Genomic DNA, 21,444 nt, shown 5'->3' with positions numbered 1-21,444 from the left:
TCCAAAAGTTTATGATTTGTAGGTGTGGGGGTTTGCTTAAAAGCTGCGGAAATAGAGTCTAGCCGTGATTCCAATGTTGCCTGTATTTTTTGTCTTTCCTTTTTACGTTTTGATGTTAATTGTATGATATGACCTCTGAGCACAGCCTTATAGGCTCCCCACAGGGTTACTGGGGAGGAGACAGAGGTGGAGTTAAGGTGAAAGTATGCAACTAAAGTGTTTAGTAAATCTTCATGAATGTCTTGCAGAGATAGCAGCGAGTCATTCATGATCCAGGAGGAATGTTGGGGGTTATGCACTAGAGACCGGCAAACTACTAGAAGGGGTTCGTGATCTGTCCAGGGGGCCACTAGGATGGATACTGATTCTTTTAAAGGGAGATGTTTTCTAAGCATTATCACATGATCAATTCTAGAGTGTGAATGGTGTGGGTGGGAGTAGTATGTATAGTCTTTAGTCAACGGGTATAATTCCCTCCAAAGATCCACCAGATCATGAGAGCGTAGGGATTGTGAAAATGTTTTCGCTGCAGAGGAAGAGGCTACTCTTTCAGAGGGATATTTGTCCAATACAGGGTCCAAAGCTACATTTGAGTCTCCCGCTAACAACAGGGTCCCCCTTTGGTGCGATGTCAACAGAGAGCAAACGTGTGACAAAAAGGGTCCCGGGTTAGCATTAGGAGCATAATAGGTCAGTATGGTAACCTCTGCATCCTGAATATTACCTAAGAGCAGGAGATATCTACCCTCAGGGTCCGCTATCTGTCTATCACACTGAAAAGGGACCGACTTGCGAAAAGCTATTAAAACTCCCCTCTGTTTGGTCGGGCCATTGGCTAAAAACACTTGGGGGTATTGGGCGTCAAAATATTTAGGGCAGGAGGAGGAGGAAAAATGAGTTTCCTGTAAGCATGCAACGTCAATATGTTGTTTTTTAAGGTATTTAAGTACTTTTACCCTTTTTTGAGGCGAGTTAATTCCCTGAACATTTAATGATAACCAGTTCAATGACATGGTGGAAAAGCAGTTAGAAGCTTACCGTTGGCTCCGGATGCAACCCCCCTGGACTCAGGGGAAAGGGAAAAAAAATAATAAAAGGAGATGACGTGGGAAAAGAAGAGGAAGGCAGTGAGAGAGAGAAAAAAAGAGAACGAAAGGTAAGCACATTAGAACCGAGGAAATCTCAGAAGAAATATGTTGAACAAAGCAATAGTGCAACTTGGCGTGGGTCCATGAACCCACTGAGAGGTCGGTGGTTGGCTAGGATCATGATCCTATTCAAGTACTGACTCTATGGGGGCGCAGTGGTCCACTTGGCCCACTCGGCTTACTTAAACATTGGAAAAAAAAGAAAAGCACAAAAAATGCGTAGTAATGAGCACTAAATATAACGTAGAATAAATCATATTATTCGACACGAACAATCAACGATGAAATAGTAACCTTTAGTTCAGACAAAAGCTTGGACAGTCCCCTCGCGGACCTCCCCGGCAAATCTGGGGAGAGCCCACGGGAGGCGCTTGGCGCAGAACATAAGCAGCTCTGGCGCTGGGGTCCGCTTCCAGCTTGAAAGTTTGGTTTAGCGAACCATAATATCCAAAAATAAGTGTATACTATCTGATATGTCAGAGACTATCCATAAAGAGTATAGGGAATAGGGGCGTACCCCGTCGCCTGCAATGTGCACCAGGCAGGCCCCTAAACCACGTAAGTAACAACTGGCCAAGGATGGCTCCAGGACATCCACCTGCCCCGCCACTGCAGGCCCCCCTCCACCCCTGCCGCCATCCATCTAATTGGGCTACCTAGGGTGGCGGGCCCATACCCGACAGGGCAGGCCTCAGGAAATGTAAAACAATGAATATGAAAATAATTAAACTACTAAAAAAGAACAAAAAAGGCTGTAGGAAGCCGTTCCCAGCTCGCAGGGAAGTGACATTGCCTTCCGCAGTCTCAGTGGGCCATAATTGTGGAAAAATGTCTGAGACATAGCTTAGGCCCCCGGGGAAGTGAAAATGCTGGTTGTAATGTGGTTCAGTTCCTCATCCAGTGGGGACATCCTGGTAGCGTTGAGCTTGAAGCGAACGGAGGGCCTGGGAGCCTTGTTGGGAAGCCTGCATTGGTTTGCGGGGAGGCTGCACCAGCCGTGAACGAGAGGACAATGAGGATGGTTCTCCTTGGGATGGAGGGAGGTCCAACTGCAGTTCCTGAAAATGGCGTCTCAGGTCAGGCAAGGAGGATGCTTGGATGATGGGAAAAAGACAGCTTAAAGGGGAACCCCCACCTGTATTTAATACTTTGGGTTTGCAGAATTTGAAGATAGGGTTTCAAGTTCCTTCTTTTAGCGATCGTGACCGGGGATAGATCCGCAAACAATTCAAGGGAATGATTTCAAAAGGAGAGACCTGGGCGTTCCCTTGCTGCTTGCAAAAGTTTCTCTTTAGTGTGGTAAAAATGTAGCTTTATAATGACATCCCGTGGTGGGCCTTCAGTGGGTTTAGGAGCAAGGGACCTGTGAATGCGGTCGAATTCCAGGCGCTCCAAGGGAATCTCAGGGGCCAGCTCCTGGAAGAAGGCAGTAGCTGTACCTTGTAAGTCCGTTATGACCTCAGGAATACCACGTATTCTAAGATTGTCCCCTGCGGACCCTATTTTCAAATCCTTTTTAAGTCCTCTAATTTGTCACGCAGGCCCTCTAGCTCGGCATTGAGTTTATCAACTTCGTCTTCATGGTCCTCCAGCACTGTGGTGGTCCATTCTCTGTTCTAGCTGGTTTGTGTGGTAACCTAGTTCTTTAAGGCCTCGCATGAGATCAGAGGAGAGCTTGCGTGAGGCTGCAGAGATCTCATCTCTCACTATGGAGTGAAACCTGGTCAGCATGTCCTCTGAAACATGCTGTTCGGGGCTTACCACATCCAAAGGGAACTGCTGCAGACTGTCTGAAGGGGATGCTGGGCCTGCTGCAGAGAGCCTCGTGAAGTCATCAGGCTCAGGAGGTTCGGGCGCCATCTTGCCTTTCCCCACTGCAGAATTCATCATGTGCTGTTTTTCGGTATTTCCCTTGGGTGTCTGGCGGTGTCCGCTATCTCAGGAGCCCGGTTGTTCATTTCTGTGGGTGACTAGTGCTCTGTTAGCCGGGTTTGTGATGGCCGGCGGCGCGGAATGCAGGGACTAGGCAGCCATATCCTGCGATCGCGCGCATGCGCCCCCCCGACCACAGATTTTCTATTGGATTGAGGTCTGGGCTTTGACTAGGCCTTTCCAAAACATTTACATGTTTCCGCTTAAACCACCCAAGTGTTGCTTTAGCAGTGTGTTTGGGGTCATTGTCCTGCTGGAAGGTAAACCTCCGTCCTAGCCTCAAATCACACACAGAGTGGTACAGGTTTTGCTCAAGAATATCCCTGTATTTAGCACCATCCATATTTCCCTCAACCCTGACCAGTTTCCCAGTCCCAACTGCTGAAAAACATTCCCACAGCATGATGCTGCCACCACCATGTTTCACTGTGGGGATGGTGTTCTTTGGGTGATGTGATGTGTTGGGTTTGGGCCAGACATAGCGTTTTCTTTGATGGCCAAAAGTTCAGTTTTAGTCTCATCAGACCAGAGCACCTTCCTCCATACATTTTGGGAGTCTCCCACATGCCTTTTCACAAACTCAAAATGTGCCATTTTGTTTTTTGCTGAAAGTAATGGCTTTCTTCTGGCCACTCTGCCATAAAGCCCAACTCTATGGAGCGTACTGCTTATTTTCGTCCTATGTACAGATAGTCCAGTCTCTGCTGTGGAACTCTGCAGCTCCTCCAGGGTTACCTTAGGTCTCTGTGCTGCCTCTCTGATTAATGCCCTCCTTGCCTGGTCCGTGCGTTTTGGTGTGCGGCTGTCTCTTGGCAGGTTTGCTGTTGTGCCATGTTCTTTCCATTTGGTTATGATAGATTTGATGGTGCTCCTAGGGATCCTCAAAGATTTGGATATTTTTTTATAACCTAACCCTGACTTGTACTTCTCAACAACATTGTCCCTTACTTGTTTGGAGAGTTCCTTGGTCTTCATGGCAGTGTTTGGTTAGTGGTGCCTCTTGCTTAGGTGTTGCAGGCTCTGGGGCCTTTCAAAAGGTGTGTATATGTAATGAGAGATCCTGTGACACTCAGATTGCACACAGGTGGACATCATTTCACTAATCATGTGACTTCTGAAGATAATTGGTTGCACCAGAGATTTTTATGGGCTTCATAACAAAGGGGGTGAATACATATGCACATGCCAATTATCATTTTTTTATTTCTGAAAAATAGTTTTATGTATATATTTTTCTAATTTTACTTCACCAACTTAGACTATTGTGTTCTGATCCATCACATATAATTCAGATTAAAAAAACATTGAGGCTGTAATGTAACAAAATAGGTAAAATGCCAAGGGGGTGAATACTTTTGCAAGGCACTGTATACTGAAGTTAAGATAATAAATATTAGATAACTTTGAGAAACCAACTTTCGTGTCTCCAGGTTTCTCAAGGGGATCTCTAGGAATTCCTGCTGGGTTTGAAAGAACACTCTATGCGGATATATCGAGGGTTTACACATCCCTAGACCAAAACCCTAACAGTGCCGTATCGCAAAAAATGGCCTGCTCATTAAGGGGGTAAATTCTTTCGGGGCTGAAGTGATTTAATGAAAAAAAATTAAATGAAAAAAATAAAATAAAAGTGCTAACCAAAATATGAAGACTTTTTCCTAGCAATAAACTGAGGACTCATGAAGTGAGGTAGGCTTATAATGGGATGCCAAAGAATGTGGGGCTTTCAAATGTTTGCCAGTGTCCAAACACCTAAATGTAAAACCCAGGGTCTATGATTATTAGCCCTGTGTCCTGTACTGTACCACAACTGTAGTAGGATAATACAGTGCCTGAAAGTCCTTAGGAGGCACTTTAAAAACCTTTAGAGCTCCTCAGTTTACAGTTAACAATGGTTGGAACGAGAATTATTCCAACCACAAGACCTAAAGTGTGGTATGCATTTGCCGTTTATATAACAATATGCGCTCGAGGTTTGCATATGTGTGCGATAGTGCGTGTTTGGGGGCATGGTTCTTAAATTTTTTTTTTAAATTTTTTTTATTTCATTTTATTGTTTTAAAATACGTTTCTTTATTTTTTTTCACTGTATTATTATCACAAGGAGGCTGACAAGCCTCTATGTGACAGTAACAATGGCATGGTATGTCCCCTTCATAGAAACATCAGGGGTCTCCCCTGCGCTGAGGCCAAACAGAGGACACAGAGTCCTTAATCTGCAGTTTTCCTAGCCACAGTTACCAGAATCTAATAGTCATGAACTCACCAAAGTTCTCAAAGGAAAGCGCTAATGGGTACAAAATACAGAATTACGATTGAATAAAGGAGGTGTTACAGCCGTCCAGATCACTTCAACAATGTAGCCCAAGGACTGCAGTAAAATTTTAAAACAAAAATACGATTGCTGAATGTTGCTTTAAACAAGCTACTTGCCAACTTTAGTAGGCTTTTGCACTACTTAAAAATTTGTTAAAGCAATAGTAAAGTCTATAATGTTTTTTGTTTTTTTTTTAAATGTGTCCCCGGCAGCATTAAGTCACAATGTATTATTCTGTACTGCATACTAGTGCATTATGACAGGCTCACCTACAAATTCAGCCCTCCAGCACTGCACTCTCACTGCACCCCCTTGTCTCCGGTCGCTTCCATCTTTACCCAGCCTTTCTTATGCCCTGTACACACGACCGGTTTTCCCGACGGAATAAATTCTGAAGGGTTTTTCCGACGGAGTTCTGATGGAATTCCGTTGAAACTGTCTTGCGTACACACGATTACACCAAAGTTCGACCGTCAAGAACACGGTGACGTACAAGACGTACAACGGGACTAGAAAAAGGAAGTTCAATATCCAGTGTGCCACCCTTTGGGCTCCATCTGCTAATCTCGTGTTAGTAGAAGCTTGGTGAGAGACGATTACTGCTGTTCAGTTTGTGCTTGTATCTGGTTTTCAGTGCGTGCAGTCAGTTCATATCTGTTTTTCAGTGCGTTCTTGTCTGCTCGTTTCTGATTTTCAGCTCGCTCTGCACAGGCCTTGCTGTTCTTCAGTGCGTTCTGTTAAGTTCGTTCTGACCAGCCAACCGTTTTGAAACCATGTTGCGGGTGCGTACTCCTGGTAGAGTTCGTGCTGTGCGGGGGCTTGGTGTTGGGGTCCTGACCTTGACACAAGTTGGGGTTTATACTTAGACCCAAGCCCAGTCCATCAACAGGGCGAGGAGGAGTTCATGGACCAAGAATTGGTTACTTTAGCGTGACCAATTCTCTCATATGCTTCTGCTGCATGACATCCAGGAGAATAATTCTGATGATTTCAGGAACTCCTTTAACATCACATTCTATGTATTTAATGTTTGCTAATGTATTGTATTTAATTCATCATTCCATAATTACCCTGATTGTAATATGCTGTGAATGTCCCCTTTATCCTCATGCATGCTTGAATCTTTTAATGCTCCTTTTTTGGCCTGCATGCATATTTGCCTTCACTAACCTCCCCACAGCATGCTATCCTGGGGCCATATACACCTATAGCCTAGTCACAAAACAATATATTTTGTCAGCTCCATTGTAGCAGAGGCGGCTCTAGGCTTTGTGTGGCCTTAGTCAAAATTTAGACACGAGGCCCCACTCACGCCCATAATGGATAAAAAAATTCAAGCCAGTAAAAATGGCTGCAGAAAGATGCATGGATCTAGCACACAGGTGATCAGCACCACTTCCAGGGCACCCTCCTCACCCATCAGACATATGCAGCCAATACAACATCTGGGACCCAGCAAGGTGACAACCCCTCTAGGATTTTCCCCTTTGCCTTGGGAGAATGGGAAGTGGGTGTCACTGAATAATTCCACATCCACAGAGGAAGGAGGCTGGCAAGGACCGATAGTCCTCTGCTCACCTTGCCCGCCAGGCCTGGACTGGGACAAAAAAATAGACTGAGCAGCCCATGATAGTGGTTCCTTCCCCGCTCTCCAGCCTGAGACCCCCTGCAGCAGCCGGAGGGAAAGGAGGTAGGGACCTAGCAGAGCTGCCGGGGGGTGAGAGGGCCAGAAAAGAGAACAGGGGTGGCGGAGAGCACGGGAGTGAGGACGAGAGCAGCAGAGGGGGGGTCGAGAGTGTGGGGGGCAAGAGGGGGCAGAGAGCATTGGGGGAGCTGGAGAGCACTAGGGGGGCGCACTGGCGGGAACGGAGAGCCTGGCAGGAGCAGAGAGCATAGGGGGTAAGAGCATGGGGGCCAGAGAGTACTGGGGGAGGGGCAGAAGAGCACAGGGAGGGTGGGGGGTGGAAAGCACTGGGGAGCTGGATAGCAGTGTGGGGGAGAGCCTGGTGGGAGCCAGGGAGCACAGGGGGGTGGGGGGAGTTGGAAAGCACTGGGTGGAGCTGGATAGCCCAGTGGGGTGGGGAGCCAGGGAGAAAATAGGGGACCGGAAAGCACAAGGGGCAGAGCACGGGGGGAGCTGAAGAGCACTGTGGGGGCTGGAGAGCACTGTGGGGGAGCTGGAGAGCACAGGGTGGAGTAGAAAGCACAGGAGGAGCCAGGGAGCATGGTGGGGGCGGAGAGCACTGGGGGGGACTGGACAACACAGGGGGCAGAGAGCACTGGGGGGACTGGACAGCACAGGGGGCAGAGAGCACTGGGGGGGCTGGACAGCACAGGGGGCAGAGAGCATTGGGAGGGGCTGGACAGCACAGGAGGCAGAGAGCATGGGGGGGCTGGACAGCACAGGGGGCAGAGAGCATTGGGGGGGACTAGACGGCACAGGGGGGCAGGTAGGACTGGGAGGGGCTAGGGAGCACGGGGGAGCAGAGAGCTCTGGGGGGGCTGGAGAGCACTGTTGGGGGGAGAGTATGGGGGAGCCAGGGATGGCCAGAGAGCACTGTGGGGGGGAGAGCACTGTTGGGTATCCAGGGAGCACAGAGCACTGGGGGGGAACTGGACAGCACAGTGAGGGGGAGAGCATGGGGGGAGTCAGGTAGCACAGAGGGGACCAGAGAGCACTGTGGGGGGGGGGAGCACTGTGGGTGGGGCCAGGGAGCACAGAGCAGTGGGGGGGACTGGACAGCACAGTGGGGGGAGCACGGGGGAGCAAGGGAGCACGGGACCAGAGAGCATTGGGGGGAGCCGGGGGGAGCCAGGGAGCGGGGGGGTGGGCAGGGAGAACTGGGAGGAACCACTGAGAATGGGGGCAGTAAAAGAAGTTGGATAGTAAGAGCGGCGGGGACAGCTGCATATGGAGGAATTGATCTTTCTGTATTCTATCTGCACCCAATGAACACCCGCAGAAAAAGCAGGCATTCAGCAGCTGCAGAAGGCATATTGAAAGATCAATTCCTCCATATGCAGCTGTCCCCGCCGCTCCTACTATCCAGGCACACAGGAGGGCTGCACAGCCAGGCACTCACTTTCTCCCTGGGCGGTCGGCCAGGCTGCAGCAGGCGCTGGGATGGGATCCATCCATCGGAGCTCCTCCTTCCCCTTTACAGACAGTCATAGGGCAGCTGTATAGTTTCCACCGCCTGGCCCGACTCCTGAGCTGAATAGGCAGCCGGCCAGACATGGAGAGGCCAGGTGAGCGGCACGAGCTGAAGGATCAGCTCAGCTGCTTTAGGGCCCCGCATGGACTTGCGGCCTGTCCGGTGTGCCCTATAGCTGCCCGCACGCCTTTTCCCTAGTCTGCATTAGTGATCGAGCACAGGCAAATTAGGCGGCCGCAAGGCCCCTGTGAGCACGAGGCCTTAGGCGGCCACCTAATTAGAGAGCCGCCTCTGCATTGTAGTGCTTTACCCAAAACACCCCCACAAATGTTATGTGTGTCCTTAAATTCAGGCAGTGCCAGAGGCTTTTTTTCTTGGTCCCCAAAGTCACCTCAAACCCTCCCCCCCTAAAATTTTTACAATGTGCCAAGTGGACCTTAGATTTTTGTCTTGAACTACTCCTTAAAAAAAATGTTATACTGATGTCGGCCAAGAATGTTTTTGTTTAATCTGCTTGCAATGTTATGTGCAAAAGTACTTATATATTTTTTTCTGTTTTGACTCCACAGTTTCAACGCCACAGGAATGGCAGACTGTGGCATCCCATTTTGACGACCGTTGGGATTTTCCCAACTGTGGAGGGGCTATAGATGGGATGCACGTCCACATCGTGCCACCACCCCATTCGGGGTCTTACTGTTATAACTATAAGAGGTTTAATAGTATAGTGTTATTGGCGGTGGTGTCGGCACAATATGAGTTCCTCTATGTGGATGTGGGGAAGAATGGCCAGATGTCGGACGCAGGAGTCTTCGCCCAGACAGAGTTTTACCAACATCTCCAAACTGGTGGCCTGGCATTGCCACCTGATGCGGACAATGTGGAAGGACTCCCATTCGTCTTTACTGCTGATGAAACTTTCGGTCTTGGCGAGCACCTGATGAGGCCATTCCCCCAAAGGACCCTCACCCCAGAGAGGAGGGTTTTTAACTACCGGCTGGCCAGAGCGAGAAGAGTTGTTGAGAATACCTTCGGGATAATGCCCAAAATTATATTGCCTCAGTTGGGCCTGAGGCCGGACTTCCTGTTAATCCCCTGACGGGCCTGGATACTGGCTTGGCCCCTCAAAGCGCCCATGAAGTTCGGCAGAAATATGTAAATTATTTTATGGGTAAGAGGGCCATTGCTATGCTAGACAATGTCTAAAAAAATTTTTAATAAAAAATGAAAAATATCTGATAAAATCTTGAAATTTCTTTATTGCTTGTGTTTGTTTTTGGCTGTCTCCTAGGTTCTCCTAGTGCACTTGTAGTGGATTTTCCTTTAAGCCACATTGTCATGGTAAACACAAATTTACTTCAAAAACTGTTATTGACCATTGAAAGAAGAAGCCACACATTGTTGATTAGCACAGTTTTTACTGTGTGCACATTCACATGTGCGTTCTAAAATTTTTGGGTAAAATATTTTTAAAAATTTTTTTACAATTTTTTTTTTTTTGTAAATAGGCATGTTTAATAACATAACATACAAAACTCTGGAACTTACAAAATTCAACGTAGAAAAACAGAAGGCAATATCAGACATTATAGTATGTCCAAAATGTCTGGAGATTGCCTTCATCAGATGGGGTGATGTCACCCCTGTAAAAGCCAAATTTTGGAGATGCACACAATTTGGGAGTCAAAACGGGTATTTCCTTCCTGATCCCTTGCCTAATGTCAACATGTGCTATCTGCCATCATGGGGGATCAATGGACATGTTTTAGGGGTGCAACCCCTTCCTCTCACCTACTTTATTTGGGAAAAAGGGGTTGCACCCACAAAATGCATACATTGATCTCCCGTGATGGCAGATAGCACATGTTGACACACTGTGTGCATCTTCAAAATTTGGCTTTTACTATTTACAAAAAAATAGTGTTTTTATAACAGCAAAAATTCTTAAAATGATTGCATTTTGAAGATCTTTTAAATTCTCCCCCAACACATCAATCATGTTCTTCATTTGTTGTTCAAGAAAATTTAGTTTATTTCTTATGATGTCAATTTCATGATTCCATGTCATGATGTCCTCCTGGATTAGGAGTTGTGCACTTGCACTTGTGAAATTTTGAGCTTGCTTTTCCTCAACCAGCAAATCACCTAAAAAATTTTTGAAAAACATGTATTATAAATATGCAGGCATACATATATTACCTGAAGCTGGGGTGTCAGACACTCACCTATTGTGGTGACAAGTTCGCCCACTTCCTACACCTGTATACATTCTACATCTTTCTCCAGATCCTCGGGGTGTGGTGTTTTTCGGAGTTCCCATTTTTGTCAAGTGGGGGGTTCCTGGTGTCCTCTGTTGAGTGGTGTCCTCCGAGTCTTTGGTCCACTATGAGAATGAAACAAAAGGTATACTTTAGCACACAGATATTTAGGCATGACCAAATGTATTTAACCTGTATCTGCCCAAAACATCGTATTTAATGAGCAAACGATGTTTACTATGACTTATTACTGTGCCCACTAACCTGAAACTTGCCATTTTAAATTGTCCTACAGTAAATAAAATCACATGGCGAAGCATGCAATTAATAATAAGAATACATGACAACTGCTTACTTTTTCTAAGCACTTTCTTGATCCTTCTGTACTGATCCAGCTCCCTCAGTTTCAGGTCTGACCAGCGACTCTTCACAACTTTCGTCATGATTTTGACCTTTCTCACATTTGGGTTTAGGTACGGTCCATTCTTCCCATCATAGTCGGTTGTCCTCAAGATGTCCACCATCTCCACCATCTCACCAAAGGACATATTTGAGGCCTTAAATCTTCGCCTCCGGGATCGGGACGTTTCTGCCTCTGGGCTTTCCTCCTCCTCGTTACTGGAATTAGTAATAACAGACACCTGCTCTGTCTCCGCCATGTCGCTCCTACTGCATGCCAAAGAGAAGAGGCGAGGAATACACTAGAAAGAACGTCAGGGGCGGGCGATGCATGCACAGTGTATATAAAGTAACACGCGTGTGTTGTACGTACGTTCGGTGTGCTGAGGAAGGAGGACGAATGTTGTAATGAAGGTAAAATCTTAACTTTGGTACATCAGTGGCCTTATGAGATTATGAGAGTTTAAGCTAACATTAGTGTTTTTGTCTTGTGTAATGTCTTACAGAAAATATGAATCACTTTAACCACTTGCCGCCCGCCCTATAGCGGATTGACGTCCGGGAAGTGGTTCCGTTATCCTGACTGGGCATCATATGACGTCCAGCAGGATAACATGCCGCCGTGCGCCCCCGGGAGCGCGCATCGCGGCGATCGGTGGAGCGGTGTGCCAGCCTGACACATCACTACACTGATCTTGGTAAAGAGCCTCCGGCGGAGGCTCTTTACCACGTGATCAGCCGTGTCCAATCACGGCTGATCACGCTGTCAATGGTAAGAGCTGTTGATCGGCTTTTCCTCACTCGCGTCTGACAGACGCGAGTAGAGGACAGCCGATCAGCAGTTCTCCTGACAGGGGGGGTCTGCGCTGATTGTTTATCAGCGCATCCCCCCTTAGATCACCACACTGGACCACCAGGGATCGCCACTAGGACCACCAGGGAAGGGGCAACATGTGGATGGCCAGGTATGTACCCCATGGCCATCCACATGTGCCCAATGTGCCCAATCTGTGCCAATCAGTGCCCACAAATGGGCACTGATTGGCACCATTATGTTCCAGCAATGCCCCCAATATGTTTTATGAGTGCCACCTGTCATTGCTCATTGGTGCCACCTGTCATTGCCCATCGGTGCCACCTGTCAGTGCCCATCTGTGCCCATCAGTGCCCATCTATCAGTGCCACACATCAGTACCACCCATAAGTACCCATCAGTGCCACCCATATGTACCAATCAATGCCACCTACGAGTGCCCATCAGTGCCGCCTATGAGTGCCCATCGGTGCCACTTATGAGTGCCCATCAGTGCCGCCTATCAGTGCCCATCATCAGTGCCCGTCAGTGCCACCTCATCAGTGCCACCTCATCGGTGCCACCTCATTGGTGCCACCTCATCGGTGCCCATCAGTGCCGCCGTATCAGTGCCGTCAGTGCAGCCATATCAGTGCCCGTCATTGAAGGAGAAAACGTGCTTATTTAGAAAACATTTTAACAGAAACAAAGAAAAACGTGTTTTTTTTTCGAAATTTTCGGTCTTTTTTTATTTGTTGCCCAAAAAATAAAAACCGCAGAGGTGATCAAATACCACCAAAAGAAAGCTCTATTTGTGGGAACAAAATGATAAAAAATTTGTTTGGGTACAGTGTAGCACAACCGCGCAATTGTCATTCAAATTGCGACAGCGCTGAAAGCTGAAAATTGGCCTGGGCGGGAAGGTGTCTAAGTGCCTGGTATTGAAGTGGTTAAGGACCCAGAATTTATGACCAGTTTCATTGACAAGTACAGGGAGATGCGGAATTTGTGGGAGGTGAAACACAGCTTATATTATAATAAACAAGCTAGGAGGTCAACGCTGGAGAAACTTCTGGAATTTGTGAAGAAAATTGGGATCTTGAGGAACATGTATAAGAAGGAGCATAATAAGATCCAGAAATCACTCAGATCAGGAGCATCAGCAGTACAAGTGTATGTCCCCAGGCTGTGGTACTTCAACAAACTGCGGTTTCTGGACGACCAGATTAAAGCCAGGGAATCACTTTCTACCCTTCCCTGCAGCCTTCCCTCCACCCTTCCCTCAACCCCAGCAGAGTCTGATGAGGAACAACCTGGGCCTTCCATTGTGGAAGAAGACATGCTGGTAGGTTAATTGGATCCTGTCTAAATTCTCCCTAGAATGTATGAATGTGAGTTAAGGACCTTAGAGTGTAAGCTCCTTGAGGGTAGGGACTGATGTGAATGTACAATGTATATGTAAAGCGCTGTGTAAATTGACTGCGCTATATAAGTACCTGAAATAAATAAATAAAAATAAAATAAATAAATAGGACAGTGAGTAGGCAGGTACATTTCTAAAAGACAATGTCAAATTAACAAGGGACATCAACCTCCTTGAGGTTAATAAAAAATACAAGATAATAATGTTATTGTGGTAACTTGACACCTAAAAAATAAAATTATATATGGAGATCACTAGAAAATAATTTTTCAATAATCCAAAAAAAGGGAGATCTTGATGAAATTAAAAAAAAATAAAAGATGACTATAAAAAATAATTGTAAACATTATTATGGAGATCGGGCTAAAAAATACAATATTATTCATGAGATCGGGAGAAATAATTAAGAAATAATTTTGTGAGAACTCTGTGAATATCAGCAGCAAAACAACTTGATTCTTCGAGCACTATAAAGAACAAAAGAATGCGCTGCATTAAAAGAACACAGAATTTGCTGCTTGAGGAATGTGCTAGCTCCATTACGAACGCTAGTTTTACCACAGCGAGCGATTCCGTCTCGTACTTGCTTCAGAGCATGCGTCGTTTTTGGTACGTCGGAACAGCATACAGACAAGCGGTTTTCCCAATAGGAATTGGTTTCGTTGGAAATATTTAGAACATGTTCTCTTTCTAGGTCCGTCAGAATTTTAGATGGAAAAAGTCCGATGAGGCATACACACAATCGGATTATACGATGAAAAGCTCCTGTCGGACTTTTTCTGTTGGACATTCTGCTCGTGCGTACGCGGCATTAGGGTTTGCGATCTTTGGCCGCTTGATTGGCTTTGCCAGGGCAACTTCACTTCCGCGCATGCACACGGGAGTCACATCGCAGCAGCACACAAAGAAGGCCGTAAACGTGGTCTGAGCTGCACATGTGCGGCTCAGATCACATTATTCGCTGACAGGCAGGTGGTCGATTTATGACAGAAGAGACCTCTAGGGTCTCTTCTGTAAAAAAAAAAAAAGCTGCCTGTCAGCAAGTTTTATAAGAACTGAGTTTACTTCCACTTTAAAAACTTGCCAGCTGCTTGTTTAAAGTGACATTCAGCACTTCAATATTTTTAACATCTCCTAATTGCAACTGAGTTTTTTTTTTGTTAAGACTTCAATAAAGATGCTTAAAGTTTTCTGTACACACTGCTGTTATACAAGTTGAAACCCATGTGAACAAAGCCTAAATGATGGGAGTCATTTCTTTTTTTTTTCAGTGCCTTGAAAAGTAATTCAAACCCCTTGAAATTTTCCACATTTTGTCATGTTACAACCAAAAATGTAAATGTATTTTTTCGGGATTTTATGTGATAGACCAACACAAAGTGGCACATAATTTTGAAGTGGAAGGAAAATGATAATTTTTTTCAACAATTTTTACAAATAAATATCTGAAAAGTGTGGAGTGCATGTGTATTCAGCCCCCTTTACTCTGATACCACTAACTATAATCTAATGGAAACAACTGCCTTCAGAAGTCACCTAATTAGTAAATAGAGTCCACTTGTGTGTAATTTAATCTCAGTATAAATACTCTGTGAAGCCTTCAGAGGTTTATTAGAGAACCTTAGTGAACAAACCGCATCATGAAGACCAAGGAACACACCAGACAGGTCAGGGTTAAAGTTGTGGAGATTGGGTGTGGCCTAACGCAGCATGTGAGCGGACGTCTTTCCTAGCAGCTTCGTGATCCCTCTGCACAATCCTGGGTAATCCTGCTCACCTGCCACACAAAAATTGTCTGAAACTTCCCCTGTATACTTGGGGTAGACTCTGTACCACTCTTGGGGGACTCCGGTGGATGGGAAAACGAAGGGGGAAGAAACAGCTCCCGGCCAGGATGAGTATAACCACATGCTCCAGCCAAGATGGCCGCCGTTCCACCATCCCGCACTCATCCCTGGCATCCACGCCGGATCTTTTTGAAGAGAAGCCCGATCCTTCACTGCCACCCTCTCCCGGGACCTCAGCTCCCCTGGCGCTGCCGGTCCTTCCTCCCCACAGCGATGATGGCCTGGAGGACGGTCCGGAACCGGAGCCCACTCTGCTGGATGTCCTTAAACTTATTAAGGTAAACCACTCAGATATTATGGGGAAAGTGGAGGAACTTAAACTGCACATAACAATTATGCGCCAGGACATGCATAAAATGAGGGAGCCCGGGTCTCTGAGACTGAACGCCGCATTAGCGATTTGGAAGATGCTGTAGGCCCGTACAAGCTACCCAAAAAATGCATGGCACTAAAATCCTCTCCCTGGAAGACAATGTCGACGATTTGGAGAATCGTCTGCACAGAAATAACCTGCGTCTGGTAGGCCTACCTGAGCGGGTCGAGGGTTCCGACCCGGTCTCCTTCCTGGAAAGCTGGTTTACCCAGGAATTTGGGAAAGAGTGTCTATCGCCTGGTTTTGTCCTGGAACGTGCTCATAGAGTGCCTGGCAGGCCGCTTCCTGCAGGCAACCCTCCTCGCACTATGGTGATCCGTCTCCTCAATTATCGGGACAGGCACTCTATCCTGTATGCTGCCCGCATAAAAGGGAGCCTTAAAATCAACAATGCATCCATGTCTCTGTTTCCTGACTATTCTCCGGCGGTCCGCGCCTCAAAAGCCAAGTACCAACACATCAAGCTGAAGTTGAAGGAGAAGACCATCCAATACTCCATGTTGTTTCCCGCCATATTGAGAGTCGTGCACCAGGGTCAGGTGCATTTTTTCCAAACCCCAGCAAATGCCCTTTCCCGGTTTGAGTCCCTGCACCAGTTGGGCCGCATGTCTGACCGGGCCCCGGACACATGAGCTGGGCTGTTCCCCTGGCAAATGTGCTCTTTTTCACCCCTGCCTTTGGGCTCTTATCTGTAGCAGGTGATCTAAGTTACCTGTCTTCACAAGAGGACAAGATCTCAACTTGGGATCTATGCTGCTCCATATATACATATTTAGTTGTCATCTGATTCTCTTTAAGTTTTGTTCGCTGACTTGCCTGTAATGCCCATGTTTCTAGTATATATTAGCAGTTTGGGATCTAAGCCTGCCCCTGGTTTTTGGGGTACGGCAGGGGTTAAATCAGCTTTCTTTGGCCCCACGTGGGATGCCTTTAAGGCGTCTGTACGGGCTCATACATCTCTAACCTCTAACATTGCTAAACATAGGAGGTCCTCCCGAGCGGCTCTTCTGGCCTTGGAATCCTCCCTGGAGGCAGATAGGGCCCAATACCCTGCGCTCCCCACCCCATACTCTCATGGAGTCCTAGTGGGGGTGCACAGGGCCCTGGATCTTCATAGGGTGGATGCAATGCGGAATCAGCAGCTGTACTTGTCTGCTAGGCTACACGAATATAGTGGTAAAAATAGTAAAATGTTGGCTTATCTTTCTCGTACTGAATACATCGACAGGACTATACCACAGATTTAGTTACCGGATGGCACTGTTACTTCAGACCCATTGACCATAAATCAGACGTTCGGGTCCTTCTACGAAAGCCTATACTCTACCCCCCCCCCCCCGGCGAGCTAGAGACACTAGGGTTCTTTGACTCCCTTCAGTTTCCTGTATTGGAAGATTCTCACATCTCCATATTAGACACTCCTTTGACAATTGAAGAAATCACTGACGCTATCCGCTCTCTACCCTCCAATAAAACTCCTGGGTTGGACAGTTTGCCCGCTGAATGGTACAAAAACTATGCTGATGAATTGGCACAGAAATTACAGTCTCTCTTTAATCAGGCAATGGAGGAGGGCGAATTTCCCTCCTCCATGAGCGAAGCCCTCATTGTAGTATTACCCAAACCCGACAAAGACAAACTATTGTGTGGGTCATACTGTCCAATCTCGCTACTAAACAGTGACGTTAAATTGCTAGCAAAAGTTTGCTAACTTGTCTCCTCCTTCCTCTGGCAAGGATCGTGCCCGAGAATTACTAGGGCCTCACTCCAGGCTGCAAAGCTGGATGGGGGGTTAGCCTGCCCTAATCTACGACACTATTTTATATCATCACAGCTTGCCTATGTTTATGACTGGTTTCTGATGACCTCCTCATCCTGCTCCACCGCTCTATTGAATGCAATAAATGGCACTGAGGCCTCACTCATTGATACATTATATAGATCCATACCTAAACACTGCTCCCGTGGCTCTCCGATAGAGGTTGGTTGGTTAGCCTGGCATGAGGGTAATAAGGTGATCACAAAACCGGGAGGGGTGTCCCCCAAGGCTCCTATATGGCATAATCCCAATTTCCTAGAGCTCATGGGCCACCCAGACTCTCAGTGGTGGGCAAGACTGGGCATCACCCAAGCCTCTCATATTTTTTTTAAATGATGCATTCATTTCGTTTGAAGATCTGAAGGCGAGGTGTGGTGTGACAAACAAGTTTTATTTTAAATATCTTTTGTTACGACATGCCATTAGGGCACAATTTTCTGGTCTGACCCTGGAGCTCATGTCATATCCAGACTTCGAAAAACTGGTCACGACTGTATATTTTTGCCTGCAAGCTGCGGGGGTTAAACCCTTTCAGATTGCTCAACAGAAGTGGGTAAAGGAATTACCGTATTTATCGGTGTATAACACGTGCCAGCGTATAACACGCACCCCAAGTTTAGGAGGGAATTTTAAGGAAAAAAACTTTTTAAGGAAAAAAACTTACATTTAAATGCCCATCAATTCAGCCTTATTAGTGTCCATCTGCAGCCTTGTAGTGTCATTTGCAGCCTTTCAGTGTCATTTGCAGCCTTTCAGTGTCATCTGCAGCTTTTCAGTGTCATCTGCAGCCTTTCAGTGTCATTTGCAGCCTTTCCCAGTGACACTGCAGCCTTGTAGTGTCACTGCAGTTTTTAAATATGGCGCCGCCGAGAGACACAGAGCCGGTCCTGTGTCTCTCGGCGGCTCTCGGCTGCTTTTGGCTCCTCTCGTAGTCCTGTGTGCGGAGCCGAGCGCCACCGAAATTCATACATAGCCGAGTGTACTCGGCTAGGTTCGGCTAGCTCCACTCACAATCACGCCCAGTCCCTGTGTTATGTCCATCTTAGGACGGGACCTAGCCGAGTACAGTTGACTATATGTATGAATGTTGGCGGCCCTCGCTCCTCCACTCACAGTCAGCGGGGGATCGGCGGGGATCGGCGTATAACACGCACCCGAAATTTTCCCCTGATTTTAAGGGGAATAAATGTGCATGTTATACGCCGATAAATACGGTACCTGGGTTGTCAGAGGAGGGGTGGGAGGAGGCCTCAGAAGTGTGCTTTCTTGACCTTATTGGATCAAATGACCAATATGTGCAGTTCAAATTCACACATCAGTTACACTATACTCCTGCCAGGCTGGCCTGTATGGGATATGAGTCCGCAGCTTCCTGCATCAGGTGTGGCTTCACTGAAGCCGGATATATGCATATGTTTTGGTCCTGCCCTGTTTTGTCCACCTTTTGGAGGGACTTATTCTCTTTTTTGAAAACACCCTACATATACAGGTGCCCTGCACCCCGGAGGTTGGATTATTGGGTGTACTGAATGACTTTATAAACAGGACTCATATTCGAACTCTTGTCCGTATAATACTGTTTTATGCTAGGAAGTTAATCTTGATGCAATGGAAGACTGCAACTTCTCCAGATGTCCAACTGTTGTACCATATGATAAATAAGGCTATACCAATTTTTAAACTTATCTACAAGGGTAGGGCCTGTCCAAAAAAGTTTACTAAGATCTGGCAACCCTGGCATGATATATAGAGGATTACTTTTGGAGAGATACTCTGCTTTCACAACAATAACCGGTTCTGGTCTCTCGTGGATGGTTTTCTGGTGTCTTTGGGAGGACCAGGGCCTTAGGGCTGGCTAGACCTCTGCATAATAAAGTTGGATGGGTTGGGGAGGCGAGGCTGGACAAAGTTTGCCTCTTTGTGTGAATATGTGTTGTTGTGTGAGAGTGGCATGAATGTTGTGTGAACTGTTTTATCTCCACTGCATATAGCATGACTTACAGTAGCTGGGCACTACGTGGTCCACACACACTAACCTGCCATACCTATTGAAAAAGTTAATTCATCTGTTGAGGAGTCGGGAATTATAATATCTAACAAATAATATTGGGCCCCTGTTGGGCTAATATACATTCTTTTTTGTAAAAGAGATTTGTTTATGAATACATCTGTAATATATGTACCTGTAAACTATTTTATATCAAATCAAATAAAAAGAACTTAAAAAAAAAGTTGTGGAGAATTTTAAAGCAGGGTTAGGTTATAAAAAAAACATATCCCAAGCTTTGAACATCTCACAAAGCAATGTTCAATCCATCATTCAAAAATGAAAAGAGTATGGCACAACTGCAAACCTACCAAGACATGGCCGCCCACCTAAATTTACAGGCAAGGAGAGCATTAATCAGAGTAGCAGCCAAGAGGCCCATGTTAACTCTGAAGGAGCTGCAGTGACCCACAGCTCAGGTGGGAGAATCTGTCCACAAGACAACTATTAGTTGTGCACTCCATAAATCTGGCCTTTATGGAAGAGTGGCAAGAAGAAAGCCATTGTGAAAGAAAGCCATAAGAAGTCCCGTTTGCAGTTTATGAGAAGCCATGTGGGTGACACAGCAAACATGTGGAAGAAGGTGCTCTGGTCAGATGAGACCAAAATTGAACTTTTTGGCCTAAAAGCAAAATGCTATGTGTGGTGGAAAACTAAGACTGCACATCACCCTGAACACACAATCCCCACCGTGAAACATGGTGGTGGCAGCATCATGTTGTGGGGATGCTTTTTCTCAGCAGGGACAGGGAAACTGGGCAGAGTTGATGGGAAGATGGATGAAGCCAAATACAGGGTAATCTTAGAAGAAAACCTATTATGCCGCATTCACACGATTGGAAATTCGGCCAGCAAAAGACCGATGAGAGCTTTTGGCCGGAAAATGCGACCGTGTGTATGCTCCATCTGACTTTTGCTGGCCGAATTCCAGCCAGCAAAAGACTGAGAGCATGTTCTTAATTTTTCGGTCGGAAAAAGTTCCTATACGAAAATGCGATCGTCTGTAGCAATTCCGCCGTGCAAAATTCCTACGCATGCTCGGAAACAATTCGACGCATGGTCGGAAACATTGAACTTCATTTTCTTGGCTCGTCCTAGTGTTGTACGTCACTGCGTTCTTGACGGTCGCAAGTTCAGAGAACTTTAGTGTGACCGTGTGTATGCAAGGCAAGCTTGAGTGGAACCCCGTCGGAAAAGCCATCACATCTTTTTCCGACCAAAATCCCGATCGTGTGTACGCGGCATACGAGTCTGCAAAACCTTCCAGCAGGACAATGACCCTAAACATATAGCCAGAGCTACAATGGAATGGTTTAGATCAAAGAATATGCATGTGTTAGAATGGCCCAGTCAAAGTCCAGACCTAAATCCAATTTAGAATATGTGGCAAGACTTGAAAATTGCTTTTCACAGACGGTCTCTATCCAATCTGACATAGCTTGAGCTTTTTTGCAAAGAAGAATGGGCAAAAATGTCAGTCTCTAGATGTGCCGAGCTGGTAGAGACATCCCCCAAAAGACTTGCAGCTGTAATTGCAGTGAAAGGTAGTTCTACAAAGTATTGGAGGGGGGGGGGGGGGGGCTGAATACAAATGCACGCCACACTTTTCACATATTTATTTGTAAAAAATTCTGAAAACCATTTATCATTTTCCTTCCACTTCACAATTATGTGCCACTTTGTGTTGGTCTATCATATAAAACCCGAGTAAAATACATTTACGTTTTTGGCTGTAACATGACAAAATTTGGAAAATTTCAAGGGGTATGAATACTTTTTCAAGGCAACGTATAACACATCCAGCCCACAAAGGCTGGATTCACACTGTAGCATTATAAATGTGTTTTAAAGTAAGTCCCCTACTTACGAACTAGTTCAGTTCTGGGAGCTTGTTCGTAAGTTCAACTTGTTTGTAAGTCCAGCAAAAGTTAGT

The 21,444-nt window shown here is 46.3% G+C and overlaps 1 protein-coding gene across 3 annotated transcripts in view; it reads right to left on the bottom strand.

The window, feature by feature from the left end:
* LRRN2 (leucine rich repeat neuronal 2) overlaps positions 1 to 21,444 on the bottom strand; it is a 130,565-nt gene that overhangs the window by 56,025 nt on the left and 53,096 nt on the right. The window lies entirely within an intron of this gene.

The sequence above is a fragment of the Aquarana catesbeiana genome, linkage group LG02 (assembly GCF_042186555.1).
Source record: "Aquarana catesbeiana isolate 2022-GZ linkage group LG02, ASM4218655v1, whole genome shotgun sequence".
Classification (NCBI taxonomy): Eukaryota; Metazoa; Chordata; class Amphibia; order Anura; family Ranidae; genus Aquarana; species Aquarana catesbeiana.
Note: the sequence above shows the minus strand (reverse complement) of the source record. Positions and strands in the feature narration are given on the sequence as shown.